This window comes from Eleutherodactylus coqui, chromosome 7, assembly GCF_035609145.1.
Source record: "Eleutherodactylus coqui strain aEleCoq1 chromosome 7, aEleCoq1.hap1, whole genome shotgun sequence".
Lineage (NCBI taxonomy): Eukaryota > Metazoa > Chordata > Amphibia > Anura > Eleutherodactylidae > Eleutherodactylus > Eleutherodactylus coqui.
In genome coordinates this window covers 164,941,153-164,958,225 of record NC_089843.1, presented here as the reverse complement: position 1 = coordinate 164,958,225, position 17,073 = coordinate 164,941,153, and the positions used below count along the sequence as shown (strand labels likewise).

The window sequence follows — 17,073 nt, the reverse complement described above, 5'->3', positions numbered from 1 at the left end:
GACGGCCACAACCATCTTTTGGAGAAAAAAAAACTCCTGATAAGAAGCTTTCAACCAGGTACCCGTTGTCCAAGTACTGTGAGCCGTAACCCGGCCTGAGAATATAACTGCCTGGTACTGTCACCGTGTACTGCAGTGAGGCAGAGTCCGTGCAAGAAGTCCCCTCGGATTTGCCGAAACTACCATCAGCGTGCCCGCGCGATAAAGATGCTACCTGAGAGAGGTACTCTTGTGTAGTCAGACCGCGCCCACTTGCCACCGGAGCGCTCCTTGGCAGAGGCACTACCGAGAAGGGTGCCCACTGGATACTTCACTGAAGTGGATCCCCATACCAACTGCAGCGGGAGAATATTCGACAGGTCAATAACAACCGTCTCCTGATGATGACCTTTGGTACAGCGTCCAAAACAAGACTGCGGAGCCATCTGTGTCGACACTCCGGGGAGTTGCATGCCTTCCAACATCCGACCTAGTTGTACATCAGCTTCCATAACGTCAGGTTGTCAATATCACCTTGCCAGTCCCGCTGCGAGGGCGTGATCCCTTGTAGTCCCTAACCGCTACTGGTCGAAGAAGCTTGTGACGGAAGGTTCCCGGTTACCTTTTAAGTATCTGAAGGAGTCATCTTTGCAGCTGACTGCCACCGAATGTGGGAGACCCAAGGAGCCCAGGGCTGAACTCTGGTCCCAGGCCGCATAGCTGAAGCGCAGCATTGCTCTAATGCTGCATATCCCTACGGCCCATCCATGTTGTTAGAAACCTGGTTAGCTGTAGATTGAGAAGGACTTGTGTCCAAAGATCCTTTAACCCCATATCCTGTGAATGGCCGCAGCATTCTCCTTAGCATGTGATCTTGAGCTCCCGAAAAAGTGTAGCTTTGGACAGGGACTGACGGATTGGTTAACTAGGGCTGGTCCTGTACCGACATATCCGTGCCACCGCATGAAACCAGTAGACACAGGACGTTGGAAATACAGTACTGGCACACTGGTACGGAAATCTCGCTGGTCCCTTTTGAGGTAACCTAAGTAAAGGGAGGTAACCTAAGTGTAAAGGGACGATCCCCAGGGGTTGCCAACAGTACAAGTATAGAATGTCACACGGTTTCCTGCAAAGCAATAATGCAGGCAGGGCGCGGTTGGGTCACAGCTTGCTCCTGGATCCGTCCAACTTAACTCCGTTGGACGTGTTAACCTCCTTATGCGATCTGTGGTGAATGCTCGAGCAGCTAAATTAGAGACTACTCTGACTTACAGTTCACCTTATGTCCCGCATCTGCCCAGTCACAATATAGGGGAAACGTGGGCTGTTCTGCACCCATCAGGGGGCAGCAGGGTATCATGGCTGTAGGCTATCCACGTCCGAACGTACGCGGCTGAATCACAAAGGCTCACTGGCTGCAGGGCAAAGAGGAGGCGCAATGCGTTTGACGAGTTCCTATGAATAGTACTCTTTCCATCTGGAAGGTACCGCCGGTCTCAGCAGGTTGGAGGACGCCAACAGGCCGTTGACCTTGTTCATAGGACGTATTCTGGGCGTCTCCCCACTGTAGTGAGCGCCCATAATACTTGGCTGTGCTGCAGGAAACCGCCGGCGGCAACAACCGGGTAGCTAGCCGTTAGGACCGGCCCATCCAGGACCGGCATGATGAGTGATGCCTGCAGGGTATTCCCGTGCCGGTACTTCTTCCATAAGGAAGGTACCCCAGGTCCCATCGAGGTCAGAATACAGCTGACCGTCAAATAGAGTCATTGCCTGTGAGCAAGATATTTTCCGCTGGAGGTAAAACTCGAATTGCAGGGACCACACACATAGCCAGTGACTCTGGTCACCCCCTGTCCACGTGTCATCCTGGTCACGGATACTGCAATATGTTGCCTGCAGGGGAGTGCAGGAGGGTGCAGAGAGCTGCCGCTAGGGAGGTCTCGACCGGGTCCGGACCAGACATGAGGGGATGTGTCCGGAGGATCCCTGAGTAGGAGAGCTCCTTTCAGATGGAAGGTACCACATGTGTCAGCAAGCCTGGAGCATGCTGACTATCAGTTCGAGCCCTTCATAGGACGATATATCCTCCGGCTGAATGGGACTCTCGTAATGTAGCAAGAGCGCACATGGAACGTGGCTCTGGACGCCCCTGGACTCAGACACCGCGGCACGTCTGGCTGCAGGGAACTGCAGGGGGCACCTGGAGAGCCTGACAATAGGGATGGCTCAACCAAGCACATACACGAGGAGCGACGAGTTCGGATAATTCCCTGATCACAGTATTCCTTCCGCAGAGAGGTACCACAGGTCTCAGGAGCCCGGAATAATGCTGACAAGAGTTTGGCACTGTTGTCGCAGATGAGATATTGTACGACTGGGTGTAATCTCGTACGTAGCTCTGGCCGGTCCTGTCTGCGTGTCATCCTGGATTGCAGGAGGAGCACCGGGGAACTACAGTTAGTGAAGACTCAACCCGGTGTGGGGCGGACAGGCAGGGGTGCTGCGTCCAGCGAGTCCCTGTGTAAGTGCTCCTTCTGTATGGAAGGTACTACAGGACTCAGCACGCCCGGGATAGTGCTGACAACCAGTTTGAATACTGCTGTCAGTAGGACGAGATTTTGTCTATTGGCTGTACTCTCGTGCTGTAGCGAGAGTGCATATAATATGTGGCCCTGACAGATCCGTCCGCATGTCATCCTGGATGCGGACACTGTTGTAGGCTGCAATAACCGGGGGGCTAGTAGGCAGCCAATGTTCAACCCAGGCGGGGCAGACAAGAGGAGCCATGAGTCCAGGGACTCCCTGTATGAGCACTCCTTGGGTATGGAAGGTGCTACAGGACTCAACATGCCTGGGAAATGCTGATAATCAGTTTGAACGCTGTTGTCAGTAAGACGAGATTATCCTTTGCTGGAAGTATGTTGTACTGCAGCGAGAGCACACTTGGCAGTGGCTCTGGTCGTCCCCGTGTCATCCTGGGCAGAGACGTTGCGGTCCGCTTGGCTGCAGGGAACTGCAGGAGAGCAATAGGGGAGCTACCAAGCAAGGCTCAAGCCGGTCTGGAGCACAGTATAGCTGAGTACCCGGTGTGATCTGCACGCTGGCCAGCTGCACCACCAGAGACTGTAGCCGCGTAACGATAGAAAACTGCGGGCGCCTTCTAACTGCGACCGCACCCATGACACGTAGCCGTGCACTGGTCAATCAATGGTCGCATGGCAGCAACATTCAGTGCTTGCAGCAAGAGGAACTGCATCTCCCTGCAAACACCCGTGGCCGCAATTTTACATGGCCGGGGCGTCTTCAAGGAAAAGGGAGGGAGTTCGTGAAGCACGTGATCGTGCTGCCCGCGCGGCAGCGAAGCAATAAATCACAGTGCCCGCACGGCGGGAAAATCACAGTGCCCGCACGGCGGGAAAATCACAGTGCCCGCACGGCGGGAAAATCACAGTGCCCGCACGGCGGGAAAATCACAGTGCCCGCACGGCGGGAAAATCACAGTGCCCGCACGGCGGGAAAATCACAGTGCCCGCACGGCGGGAAAATCACAGTGCCCGCACGGCGGGAAAATCACAGTGCCCGCACGGCGGGAAAATCACAGTGCCCGCACGGCGGGAAAATCACAGTGCCCGCACGGCGGGAAAATCACAGTGCCCGCACGGCGGGAAAATCACAGTGCCCGCACGGCGGGAAAATCACAGTGCCCGCACGGCGGGAAAATCACAGTGCCCGCACGGCGGGAAAATCACAGTGCCCGCACGGCAGCACTTGTTCGCATGCCCTGCCGAGGGCAAGCTGTCTCCAGGTGACCAGCCGAGGCAGCCCCATCGCGGGCCTCAAAACGAGCCACAGGCTTCGGCAGTAGATGCATGGCAGAACTAGGCGCGCACACTGCGGCAACACAAATCAGCCACGGGCGGCATTAACCCGCCCCGGGCAGCAAGTACACAAGCCGCGGCCGGCCTATCAGTTAGAGCCGACCCAGCAGCGCCACGGGGGCAGTAACAAATCGCAGCAGGCGAAGCAGCACTGCAGGCGGCACAACTAGCAGCGGAGGGGTTGGCAAAAACAAGCCTGGCGACAACCATTATGGTCTGCACAGCGGCAGACTAACAAAATAAACTCACATACTTACCTCTTGACCAAGATAGGGTCGCTTCCCGGCTCCAGCAGAGCTTCTCCCCACCATCGCCTGCCTTTGATGGGGCAGGGGATGCCGGACCATTAGAAAGAGTGGGGGGGGGGGGGGCTCTATGGCTGGCGGGTCACAGTGTGCCTCTTTGTCTTCTCAGGGACCCGGCCGACAACAGAGGGTTGGGTTCACCTCTGTTTGCTGTCCTCGGGGGGTTAACGGGGAGAGTCCTGCCTCTCCGTTATTCCCTGGTATTAGTCTCTGTAGGAGAGACAGTCCTGCCTCCTGGACACTAAGCAAAAAACTGAGCTAGCACGATGCTTGCGGGGGGTGGGGGGGTGGGGGGTTGGGCTAGTGGAAGGAGTTAACACTTTCATGCTTAGTGTCGCCTCCTAGTGGCAGAAGCTATACCCAAGGTCTTTGCTGTGTCCCCCAACGGTAACAGACGAGAAATTTAGTTTTTTTTAAACTTTCTTCCGCTATCTTCTGACAGCCATAACAGGATTTTTAGTGACATCATTGAATGACTGATTGGCTAACGCAGCGCTGGCTTTCATTCAAGCCCCGCATCCCGAAAGCAATGCTGTGGCGGCGCGGAGGAGGGAGCGACAGCCTGCAGCAGCACCGCGGGAGGGGCGTATTTTTTTTTTTTTTGAACACCGTATTCCCGGCGTATACGTCGACAGTTGGGAGGGGGGGGGGGGGGGGGCATGGCTTGATAGGCAATCTGCCTTTTAGAAGGTCCCCAGTTGCCATGGCAACTGCACAGAAACCTGCGATCTTATTGCAGGGGGCAGTGTGAGAATCCCCCCCCATCCTTCCCCAACGTTGATCATAGCATTTAAATGCCGCTCTCAGAATTGACGGCAGCATTTAGAAGCTTAACAGCTCCGATGAGCAGTGCGGCTTATCGGAGCTGTTGCTGGTGGGTGTCGGCTGTAAGAAACAGCAGGCACACATGTTGTATGGAGCGGGAACAACCCACGATTCCCCTCCATACCGAACCTGCAGGATGCAACTGTACAGCCTGCAGTTTTAAGGGGTTAAAGAACTCAAAATAAACAAAGAAAAAGAAAATATTTTAAGCTAATACACACTTACCCAACTTGGCCATCACTAAGTTTTTTAATAACTTGGCCAAGGACAAACAAACTGCGGTTGATATTACATCCTTCTTTAAGTCTCACACCCTCTGCGGCGGTCTGGCTTGCTCTTTCACTGCCAGCCAAATCAACAAGATTCTGAAGAGGGGAGAGGCAAGAAAAACGAAATAAAACATTTTAAATGTGTCTAAAAACAGATTAGATTTTTAGACTTTCCAGAAACATCCTTATCATATTAGGTTTAAAAATGGGGATATTACTTACCAGATGAGATACCATAACGGCTCCATCACAGTTCTCTGCATTTCCTGATTCAATCCTCTCACGGCTTTCAATAATCTACTCAGACAAATGTTTGTTAAGACACACTAAAAAAAGAACGACCCCGCCCCCACCAAAAAAAAAATAAAAATACAAAATCACTTACCATTCTGAATATAGCATGAGAGCGGTTGCTGCGATCATTCATTTTTGTCTCTCCGTAATGCCGGTTTTCTGCAACATAGAAGGGAACAGTGAATATTTTGAAACCTACCGAACTGCTTGGAAAGTGATGAATATGGTTAACATAGAATATTCTACTACTCTTCATGGTAAATTCAAAGTCTGCATTGTTTTACTGCCCACAGACAGGACCATGTGATTTGTATCCCCGTGTGTTTATGAGGGTATCACTGGTGTTCCCAGTTCTTAATATGCAATGGTCATTTAAAAAGGGAGTGTTCCCTAGTATTAGCCCTATAAGTTTAGTTTATGGGCCTGAAGTAACTGACCCGTTGAGTCTGGGGATGTAAAGTTTTATCTTCCCCGGTGTGAGCACTGAAAGCCACCGCTGAATGCATTGAGCAGTGCGCTTTAACTTAAAGGGGTTGTCCCGCGCCGAAACGTTTTTTTTTTTTAAACCCCCCCCCCCCCCCCCCCGTTCGGCGCGAGACAACCCCGATGCAGGGGTTAAAAAAACACACCGGGTAGTACTTACCCGAATCCCGGCGTCTTCATACTCACCTGCTGAAGATGGCCGCCGGGATCCTGTCTCTGTGGACCGCAGGGCTTCTGTGCGGTCCATTGCCGATTCCAGCCTCCTGATTGGCTGGAATCGGCACGTGACGGGGCGGAGCTACACGGAGCCGGCATTCTGCACGAGCGGCCCCATTGAAGACAGCAGAAGACCCGGACTGCGCAAGCGCGGCTAATTTGGCCATCGGAGGCCGAAAATTAGTCGGCACCATGGAGACGAGGACGCCAGCAACGGAGCAGGTAAGTATAAAACTTTTGATAACTTCTGTATGGCTCATAATTAATGCACAATGTACATTACAAAGTGCATTATTATGGCCATACAGAAGTGTATAGACCCACTTGCTGCTGCGGGACAACCCCTTTAAAGATGGGCGGACTACTTAGCAATGTAATACATTCAGCACTCACAGCCAGGGAGTAAGGTCTAAAACTTACATCCCCGGACCCCACGGCTGACCAACTTTAAGTCCATAAACTTAGCTTATAGGGCTAAAAGTAGATGACAAACTCCCTTTAAAAGCCCACGTACAACATGACGTTCAGTGTTTGGTTAAGATGCACCAAGTAAGAGATAAAAGCCAACTAGCCTGGTCCTGTAGGGGGGATATAAACCTGCATACAAGGGGCAAACCGCTTCTCTACCCAGTGTCAGCCTCATTGTGGAAGGCTCTATACCCATGGTGCCATGCACCGCAATACTAACAAGCAATGAAAGACTTACTCTCGCCTCTTTTGATCCATTGCATAACATGCTCTGGAGTCATGACGAGTTCGTCAGTCAAGTCGGCGACGTATACATTACGCTGCAAAGAAAACAAAAAAAAAAAAGGTTTTAGCAATTTTATGGACACAACACTAAGTAGACTGGTTTTAACCCCTTAACGCAACAGGACGTAAGCCTATGGATGGTGCGGGATCAGGAGTTACAGATAGCTGGCCTCCCGCTACAACAGCAGGGGTACACAAGGACAATGACTATGTAGATCACGGTATGTAAAGGATTCACATAGGGAGGGCACTCCCTCTGTGTTGTCATCGAACCTCTGCGATGTAATCGTGGAACACATATGGGCTGTCATGGTAACAGGGCGTGAGATACTGGCGTCCTGCTTTCCCATTGCCCATGATTGCTATTACAAGCGATAAGGCATTACAGTACAGAAGTCCTGCAATGCCTTACTAGAACGATCATAGTGGTTAAGCATCAATTCCCCTACAGAGACAGAGTGTAAGAAACAAGAAAAAAAAAGTGTAAAAAACACGTTTAGAAAAAAAACTTTTGCTAATTTTCCCATATTTGTATGAATTTTTTTTCCAAATCTAAGAAAATCCTGCACAACAAACTATGCAAAAAAAAGGTGAAATTCTTACAGCTCGTGACCCAAAAGAGGAAAAAAAAAGAAAAAGGCATGCAACTTTGAATGGAACGATGTAATAATAATTATAGTTTCCAAAAAAAAAGTTTTATTGGGCAAAAGTGGAGAAACCTAAAAGAAATTATATTTTTAGTATCGCAATCGTACTGACCCGCAGAAAAAAAAAATGTAGTGTCATTTATGCTGTGCGATTGCGGCTGTAGAGAAAAGTAGAAATAAAAAACATAATGGCATAATTAATGTTTTCTCGCACTTTTTATAATACATTATATGCACCCAAAAATGCTACCAATAAAAACTATAGTTTGCCATGCAAAAAAACAAGCCCTTATATACGGCCATATCGACAGAAAAATAAAAAAATAATGGCTTTTGAAAAGCGGAGATGAAAATCCCCCGCCAAAAAACAGTCAAAATAGGCCATGTCCCTAAGGAGTTAAATACATCCAAAAGTTTAGCTTCTAGAAGGGTAGGCAAAAGATTTTAAGTTTCCACTTACATTAATATCTTCTCTTACGTCCAAAGGTTTCCTTCGTCGGTCATCACACAGAAGATCTGTGACCGTTTCATTGTAAATTTCCATATAAGAGACACGCAACAAGAACTCTCTAGTAGGGTCCTTAAGAAAGTAAAGATTATATAATGTTACATACATAAAGTCATCAATGCGCTACACTCTGCGCTCTCTAAGGCCCTCTGCACACTAGCATATTTGTGCAGGAGACCTTGGAGCCCTCCAATCCAGACAGCACACAACCAATTATATGCCTACCAGGACATACACCTCAACTGGAGGTGGGCACGGCATAGGGCGAGCACAGGAACGAAAAGGAACAGGGAGGTAAGGTGGAGGACCGCAGCGATAAGGTGCTCAAGGCCCTGATTGGAGGGGAGGAAGAGAAGCCCCTCCCCAGTCCTGGGCAGACATGATAGCCTGAGAGGGTGCCTTTATTTATGGCTTGTGATTAAGAACACTTTAGTCGCTTTGAAATGCAATGGCATCTTACTGTGCTGATGGGAACTGTCATACTTTTATAGAATCGTCACAACTCCTCTTTATTGTAACAAGTGTTGGACTTTTTCTGGTTTTGAGAGGGTCTCTTGCCAGACCTGCATTGCCAATCCAGAAAAAAAGCGCCAGTTAAAAACCGACGAAGGAAGAGATCCGCCTCCCACAGACACCAACCTAAAATCAATTAGCTCGGTGTTTGCAGGAGAAGTATAGCTGGTAGGAGGAGCCAACACTTTTGCTTAGTGTCCACCTCTAGTAGCAGTAGCTGTACACATGGTCCTCAGCCATGTCCCCAATGACATAGGTGGATTTTTGTTTTCTTTTAAAAACCCTCATGGCAGGTCCTATTCCTGTCTGTACTATGGACGTGAAATAGGACATGCCAATGTACATCAATGAGTTGCCTCTACGATCATCGAACAGCACGTGGGCTTTTATCCGTGCGGTGTCTAATGAGAGCTGCACCCAAGCCTCTCGGGTACAACTTTAAACACACCACAAAGTGCATGCAGCCTGAGGGTATATTCTCACGGTGAACTCAATAGATTCCAAAACCTTCAAGCAAGCTATTAGTTTGAATCAATATCCAGCATGGGATTTGAAGTCCGTGTGGGAAGAGGGACGTGGGGAATATGGAGGTAATAGATGTGACTGCTCTTTGGATGCCCCTGTATTGGCCAGAGTGTATAACATAGCAGGTACATAAACCTACCTCCTGAATGATTCTGAACACCTCCTGAATTGCTAGAGAAATGATTCCCGGGTTGTCTTTCGTACCCATCATAGTGAAGGTTTTCCCAGATGACGTCTGCCCGTATGCAAAGATTGTGCCTAATGGTGAAAATAAAGCCTCAAACACAAAGTTCCAACATACTGAAAGTTACTGAAAGTTAACTCATTGCTGGCGAATTCCCAAGACCCTCACCGTTGTACCCCTGGAGAACAGAACGAATGATGGGAACGGCTGCATCTCGGTAAACTTCAGCCGTTGTTTCATGCAACGGAAAGACACGATCTATAAAAGACAGGTACAAATAAAAAGGAAGAAACTTTAAAAAGTTAATACAAGTTTTAAACCAGCTGGCCATGTAGAAAAACCGCACAAAACAGCCTGTAACTCACCTACTGCCGACTCCCGCTGCTCCGGCAGCTGTACGTAGGGGCCATTGTGTCATTTTCCTGCCTAGCCAGCGGCAGTACCCCTAAGGCCGCTCTCACAGGCGGTTTCTAGAGCGTTTAGATCGCCAGCTAAAACCGCTGTACTGAGCCTCCATTACAATACATTAAATGCGCCCCAAAATGATGCCATTAAGAGATACAACTCATCCAGGGAAAAACAACAACGAGCCCCCATACGCCATGTCAACAGAAACATGTTTAAAAGTTCTGGCTCCTGGAATGAGACGGTCATTAGGGTATAAAGTGGGCCCGTCCAAAACCAGTCCTTAATCTTATATGGAAAACGTGAAACCTGTGTTGTACACAAATCCTTAGTTCTGGTCCGATTTGAGTAAAATTTTGCATGAGCGTTCTCCAGCACCAGGCAATGAAGACTGGCAGAATAAAAAAAAAAAAAAAAAAAAAAAAACCCCTCAGACTTTTGGTAATTTTATTACCAATAGCAACCAATCACAGCGCAGCTTTCATTTCTTACACAGCTGAGGTACCATGAAGGCTGTGCTGTGATTGGTTGCTATGGGCAACACAGATTCTCTTTTGGACATCTTTCCTAACAGTGCGGTGCTGGGCTCATTTTTGTAGCCCACTTTGTAGATTCCAGGACTGCTAATCACAAAATTGCACAGATCTAACCCCTGGTATCACCCAACAGCCGTGCCGAGATATACCCCTAGTATCACCCAACAGCCGCGCCGAGATATACCCCCTAGTATCACCCAACAGCCGCGCCGAGATATACCCCCTAGTATCACTCAACAGCCGCGCCGAGATATACCCCCTAGTATCACCCAACAGCCGCGCCGAGATATACCCCCTAGTATCATAAAACAACGCGCCGAGATATACCCCCTAGTATCATAAAACAACGCGCCGAGATATACCCCCTAGTATCATAAAACAACGCGCCGAGATATACCCCCTAGTATCATAAAACAACGCGCCGAGATATACCCCCTAGTATCATAAAACAACGCGCCGAGATATATCCCCTAGTATCATAAAACAACGCGCCGAGATATACCCCCTAGTATCATAAAACAACGCGCCGAGATATACCCCCTAGTATCATAAAACAACGCGCCGAGATATACCCCCTAGTATCATAAAACAACGCGCCGAGATATACCCCCTAGTATCATAAAACAACGCGCCGAGATATACCCCCTAGTATCATAAAACAACGCGCCGAGATATACCCCCTAGTATCATAAAACAACGCGCCGAGATATACCCCCTAGTATCATAAAACAACGCGCCGAGATATACCCCCTAGTATCATAAAACAACGCGCCGAGATATACCCCCTAGTATCATAAAACAACGCGCCGAGATATACCCCCTAGTATCATAAAACAACGCGCCGAGATATACCCCCTAGTATCATAAAACAACGCGCCGAGATATACCCCCTAGTATCATAAAACAACGCGCCGAGATATACCCCCTAGTATCATAAAAGAACGCGCCGAGATATATCCCCTAGTATCATAAAACAACGCGCCGAGATATACCCCCTAGTATCATAAAACAACGCGCCGAGATATACCCCCTAGTATCATAAAACAACGCGCCGAGATATACCCCCTAGTATCATAAAACAACGTGCCGAGATATACCCCCTAGTATCATAAAACAACGCGCCGAGATATACCCCCTAGTATCATAAAACAACGCGCCGAGATATACCCCCTAGTATCATAAAACAACGCGCCGAGATATACCCCCTAGTATCATAAAACAACGCGCCGAGATATACCCCCTAGTATCATAAAACAACGCGCCGAGATATACCCCCTAGTATCATAAAACAACGCGCCGAGATATACCCCCTAGTATCATAAAACAACGCGCCGAGATATACCCCCTAGTATCATAAAACAACGCGCCGAGATATACCCCCTAGTATCATAAAACAACGCGCCGAGATATACCCCCTAGTATCATAAAACAACGCGCCGAGATATACCCCCTAGTATCATAAAACAACGCGCCGAGATATACCCCCTAGTATCATAAAACAACGTGCCGAGATATACCCCCTAGTATCATAAAACAACGCACTGATATACCCCCTAGTATCATAAAACAACGCGCCGAGATATACCCCCTAGTATCATAAAACAACGCACTGATATACCCCCTAGTATCATAAAGCACAGATTTATCCCCTAGTATCATATAACACAGATATATCCCTTAATAACATATTACACACAGTTATATCCCCTAGTATCGTATAACAGCTGCACGGATACATGACCTAGTGTGTTATAAACATATTATAGAGCTTCGCTTCTCATCTGACAGCATCACTTATGTGGGTCGTACACAGTGATTATTAACCCATAACACCATCGGACCCCCAGTTACATCCTGGTTGTGTGGGGTTTATGTGGCGTGGGATCATAAGCCAAATCAGACTCCACAGAAGGCAGGTGCTGGCTGATAGCAATGGACACCGTCCACAACACCTGCGATCAGCGCTGATGTCGCCACGGCTGTTAAAGCTCTAAATACAACCGTCAATTCTGATGGCAGCATCTAAATGCACACATTGTTGTTCGGGGGTCCTGAACCCCCAGCGATGAGATTACAAGGTGCCATCCGGTTACCAAGACTATGGTAGAACACGGCCCATCCATGCCTTATACGGTCAGCTCAAGAAGAATAAAGAGTCCCCAATACATAACCATGTAGCTGACATCTTGTTGCAGCGACTCAATATTAAAGATTTGACCCGCTTTGCTCCAACAGTGGCACAAACTGAGTCGGAGGGCCGACCGCGTTCACCCGCTGCGATCTATCTGCACGCGTACAGCCGCCTCGGAAGCACCAAGTAACCAGATGTAAGGAGTTATGAATGCTTACCGAAAGTGAAAGATCTTGAGCCGTCAACTTGAGATATAACGTTATTGTTGGCCTGCCACAAGACATTTACTTGTTCTCCTTGTTCCCTGCAGGTTAGAGGAGTCGGCGTTAGTGAAGACAGATTTTACTTCTTAAATACTATTTTTCAAGTCTATGAGAGCGCTTGTGGACAGCAGAAAAAAAAAAGTCAGCTTTCCGGCTGCCGTGCAATCTTCAGCAGGTGACCGCGCAGGAGTCAGGGGGTTAAAGGGGTTGTCCCGCGAAAGCAAGTGGGGTTCAGCACTTCTGTATGGCCATATTAATGCACTTTGTAATGTACATCGTGCATTAAATATGTGCCATACAGAAGTTATTCACTCACCTTCCCTGCGCTGGCGTCCCCGTCTCCATGGTGCCGGCTAATTTCAGCGTCTAATCGCCCGATTGGACACGCTTGCGCAGAAGGGTCTTCTCCCTTCTGGTCGGTACGGGCACGAGCGGTGTTCTGGCTCCGCCCCCTTCTACGCGTCATCGCGTAGCTCCACCCCATCACGTGTGCCGATTCCAGCCAATCAGGAGGCTGGAATCGGCAATGGACCGCACAGAGCCCACGATGCACCATGGAAGAAGACCCACGGTGCATCGTGGGTGAAGATCCCGGTGGCCATCTTGGAGGAAAAGAAGGAAGAAGTTGCAGAGAGGGGATTCGGGTAAGTAAAAAAATTTTTTTTTTTTATTTCAACACATCCCTTGGGTTTGTCCTGCGCTGAACGGGGGGCCTATGCAAAAAAAAAAACCGTTTAGGCGCGGGACAACCCCTTTAAGATTAAACAGTCCATCACCGGACTCAGTCAGCTCCCCCAACGGCAGCATAGCTTAGTTTATGGTGCCCTTGGGAGGTACAGGTTCCTTTGAAAGCCACGACAAAGCTGGTTCCTATTAAAGTGAATTATGGAAGTTTTCTTCAAGATTTGTAGAACTGCTGCTCAACTTATTAGTTTTCAAACGTCTTTAAAGGAAACAAACAAAAAAACAACAACAAGAACTACTAACAAAGTACACACAGGGTAAAATGTTACTTATTGACTTTTTGTGATACAACTGTCTTAAAAACAGAAAATGTAGTTTAAAATGTTAACCCTTTACAATCCAATTTTGGATTCAGAGTTTCCTAGAAGGCTTTCTCTTTTTGCCATTACAGAATGACGCCATCTGCTGGATAGAGCCAGTACTGCGGTATTGGACATGCTGGAGAGACAGCTGACAACAGAGGGGCCAGTAATCTACAGTAAGAATACCCTGCCGGACGTCTTTCGACATCGGAGCTGTACAGCCTTCAATCAGAATGTCTTCAGACGTCAGACAGTGGATTGGAAAGGGTTAATTATTCAAAATTCTCTCTAGATTTTTTTCTATTAAACATAAAAGACGCAGCGACAAATATTCACCAGCAGCCAAATAAGCCTCAATCAGTGGGTGAAGTAAAAGCATTCAGAAGTCCCTGCCACATCCAGCCACCCCATCCCTGAGGTGGAGGAGATCTCCCACACCAGTCACCCAAGTCCCATGCATACGCCGTGACCACCTAGATTATAACCTGTCTGTGCTGAAGACCACTGACTGACAGGCATGTCGGCCGGCACTGATCGGAGGACCACCCACTATTAGACCCCATCCAGCTGTCATCATCCCGTTCATTTACATAGGGGGATACACAGCCGAGCAGCCAGAATCTTCATACTCACCCAAATGACAAAATCAGCCAACGAATGAGCGTTGGTTAGTCGGCTGACCAGTCCTCCTATTCCACAGCCCGGTGTTCAGGTGAACGGGCATTCGTAGGGACACTTGTGCCTGGTGACCCGCCAGAGTAAGAGGACTTCACTTCCCTCGCACCCCATAATGTAAGCTTACGTCCCAGCAAACCCTGTTGGGCTGCCTTTATCCTGGATACAAGATGTGATACAGGCTGGCATGGAGGCTCTAGTACCCTGTTGTACCACCTCTAGCTTGGGATACAAGATGTGATACGGGCGGGCATGGATGCTCTAGTACCCTGTTGTACCACCTCTAGCTTGGATACAAGATGTGATACGGGCGGGCATGGAGGCTCCAGTACCCTGTTGTACCACCTCTAGCTTGGGATACAAGATGTGATACGGGCGGGCATGGATGCTCTAGTACCCTGTTGTACCACCTCTAGCTTGGATACAAGATGTGATACGGGCGGGCATGGAGGCTCTAGTACCCTGTTGTACCACCTCTAGCTTGTATACAAGATGTGATACAGGTGGGCATGGAGGCTCCAGTACCCTGTTGTACCACCTCTAGCTTGGATACAAGATGTGATACAGGTGGGCATGGAGGCTCCAGTACCCTGTTGTACCACCTCTAGCTTGGATACAAGATGTGATACGGGTGGGCATGGAGGCTCCAGTACCCTGTTGTACCACCTCTAGCTTGGATACAAGATGTGATACGGGTGGGCATGGAGGCTCCAGTACCCTGTTGTACCACCTCTAGCTTGGATACAAGATGTGATACAGGTGGGCATGGAGGCTCCAGTACCTTGTTGTACCACCTCTAGCTTGGATACAAGATGTGATACAGGCAGGTATGGAGGCTCTAGTACCCTGTTGTACCACCTCTAGCTTGGATACAAGATGTGATACGGGCGGGCATAGAGGCTCTAGTGCCCTGCTGTACCACCTCTAGCTTGGATACAAGATGTGATACGGGCGGGCATAGAGGCTCTAGTGCCCTGCTGTACCATTACTACTGGGGGCCCTGTAGTGGGAGCCGCAATCACCGTTGGAGCCTCGCAGTATATTACACACGTCTCTGTGCCGGAGACATTACCTGTGGATGAGCGGGCGGACCCGCACACACACTTTGACGGCGTCTCCCTCCGCCATGTCCCTGCCGACTCTCCTCCGCCTGCTTCTCTGTCCACCGGCTTCAGCTACAAATTTGAATTTCCCTCGTCCAACACGCAGAAATTGTCAACCTCCTAGTGACGTCACGTAGAGGCGAGGATGGATTGGCTCCTGATTTTTGAAGAAAGATCTGACGACGTAACCGTCACGTGGTCTTGAGGTCACATGGCCGGACTAGAGGGGAGGAGCTTAATACGAATTCCGTTCTATGGAAGGGAAAGAAGAGAAAGATCCTATTATAAGCTGCTGTTGCAGAGGGATCAAGAGGGGAAGGAGGGCAACGGAAGTAGTGTGTGAGGAGGACGAAGCGGTCAACGTTACGACCATATTGAAAAGCAGTAACGGCTCCATCATATATTCCGTAAGGACCTGCTGACGTCAGAAGGTCAGGTGACTTTTCTGCAGTCACATGACTAGCAGCGCTGGGCTTTCCAGCAGATGCATATCGTAGGGGTTATGGGGCATATGATGAGTATCTGGAGGTGAAGGGGGAGCTGTGTGATACTACAGGGGGGATTCCAGGCATGTACAGCCGATGACCTATCCTTTGGTAGATTGTCAGGGGTCTGCCACTCAGGATACCCATTGATCAGCTGATCATCCCCCTATCAGTGCAGCGGGGCCGGACGTCTAGGGGTCAGGGGGGTAAGTGTACTAGCCAGCATCACTCTCATCGCACTGCACCCCTATTGGGCCACTCTCACACTGCGTTGCCAAAACACCGCATTCGGAATCGCAGCGGTTTACAGTGCTTTTTGCACATAGTTTTGAACGCATTCTACTGTGTCTGACAGCGTTTTGTAACGCACCCATGCATTGTGCTGAGGTGCGTTAAAAAGCGCTAAAACGCCTGAAAATAAGCAGCGCTCAAAAATCGTGTCGTTAGAAAGGTGTTGCACTGTGTCCAGCACGGCGCCTGAAACACGCACTAATCACGGTAAGAAGCAGGCTGTGTGAGAGTGGCCTTACACTTCCTGCTTGTCAGGACTAGCCCTCTGGTGCTCGCGCTTATTGTAATGGGCTTGTACACATACCCCCTTAACCCCTGATACCCACATCCGGCTCCGCTGCACAGGCCGGATGATCGCAGGGGATCCCAAGCATTGGATCTCCACCAATCAACTACTGATGAACTACCGAGAGAATAGGTCATTGGTTGTAAAAGCCCAGAATCCCCCTTTAAATACACGTAGGGCTGTGTGATGCTCGTGGGGGCCACAGGAGGCAAATAGTGACGTGTGAATTAAATGTACGTGGGTGAATGAGATGCTTATGGGGGGGCAGCACATAGTGATCGTGTCAACACTTATGAGCACCATAAGTTAAGTTATGGTGCTTGTAGGGCAGGTTTCGAGGAGTCCAGAGATGTCATTTTTATTGCCCCTCATTCCTTGGAAGTCGCAGGGACAACGCAGCACCCATCTCGGCAGGTTGTGCTCTCGCACACAGTGGAGTGTGCACACAGGCTGCAGAGATGAGTCCA

At 49.2% G+C, this 17,073-nt stretch overlaps 1 pseudogene; it reads right to left on the bottom strand.

Annotated features, from left to right (window-relative positions):
* Window positions 1-15,630, bottom strand: part of LOC136572925 (centromere-associated protein E-like) — a 47,940-nt pseudogene extending 32,310 nt beyond the window's left edge.
* Window positions 15,631-17,073: the final 1,443 nt, after the last annotated feature.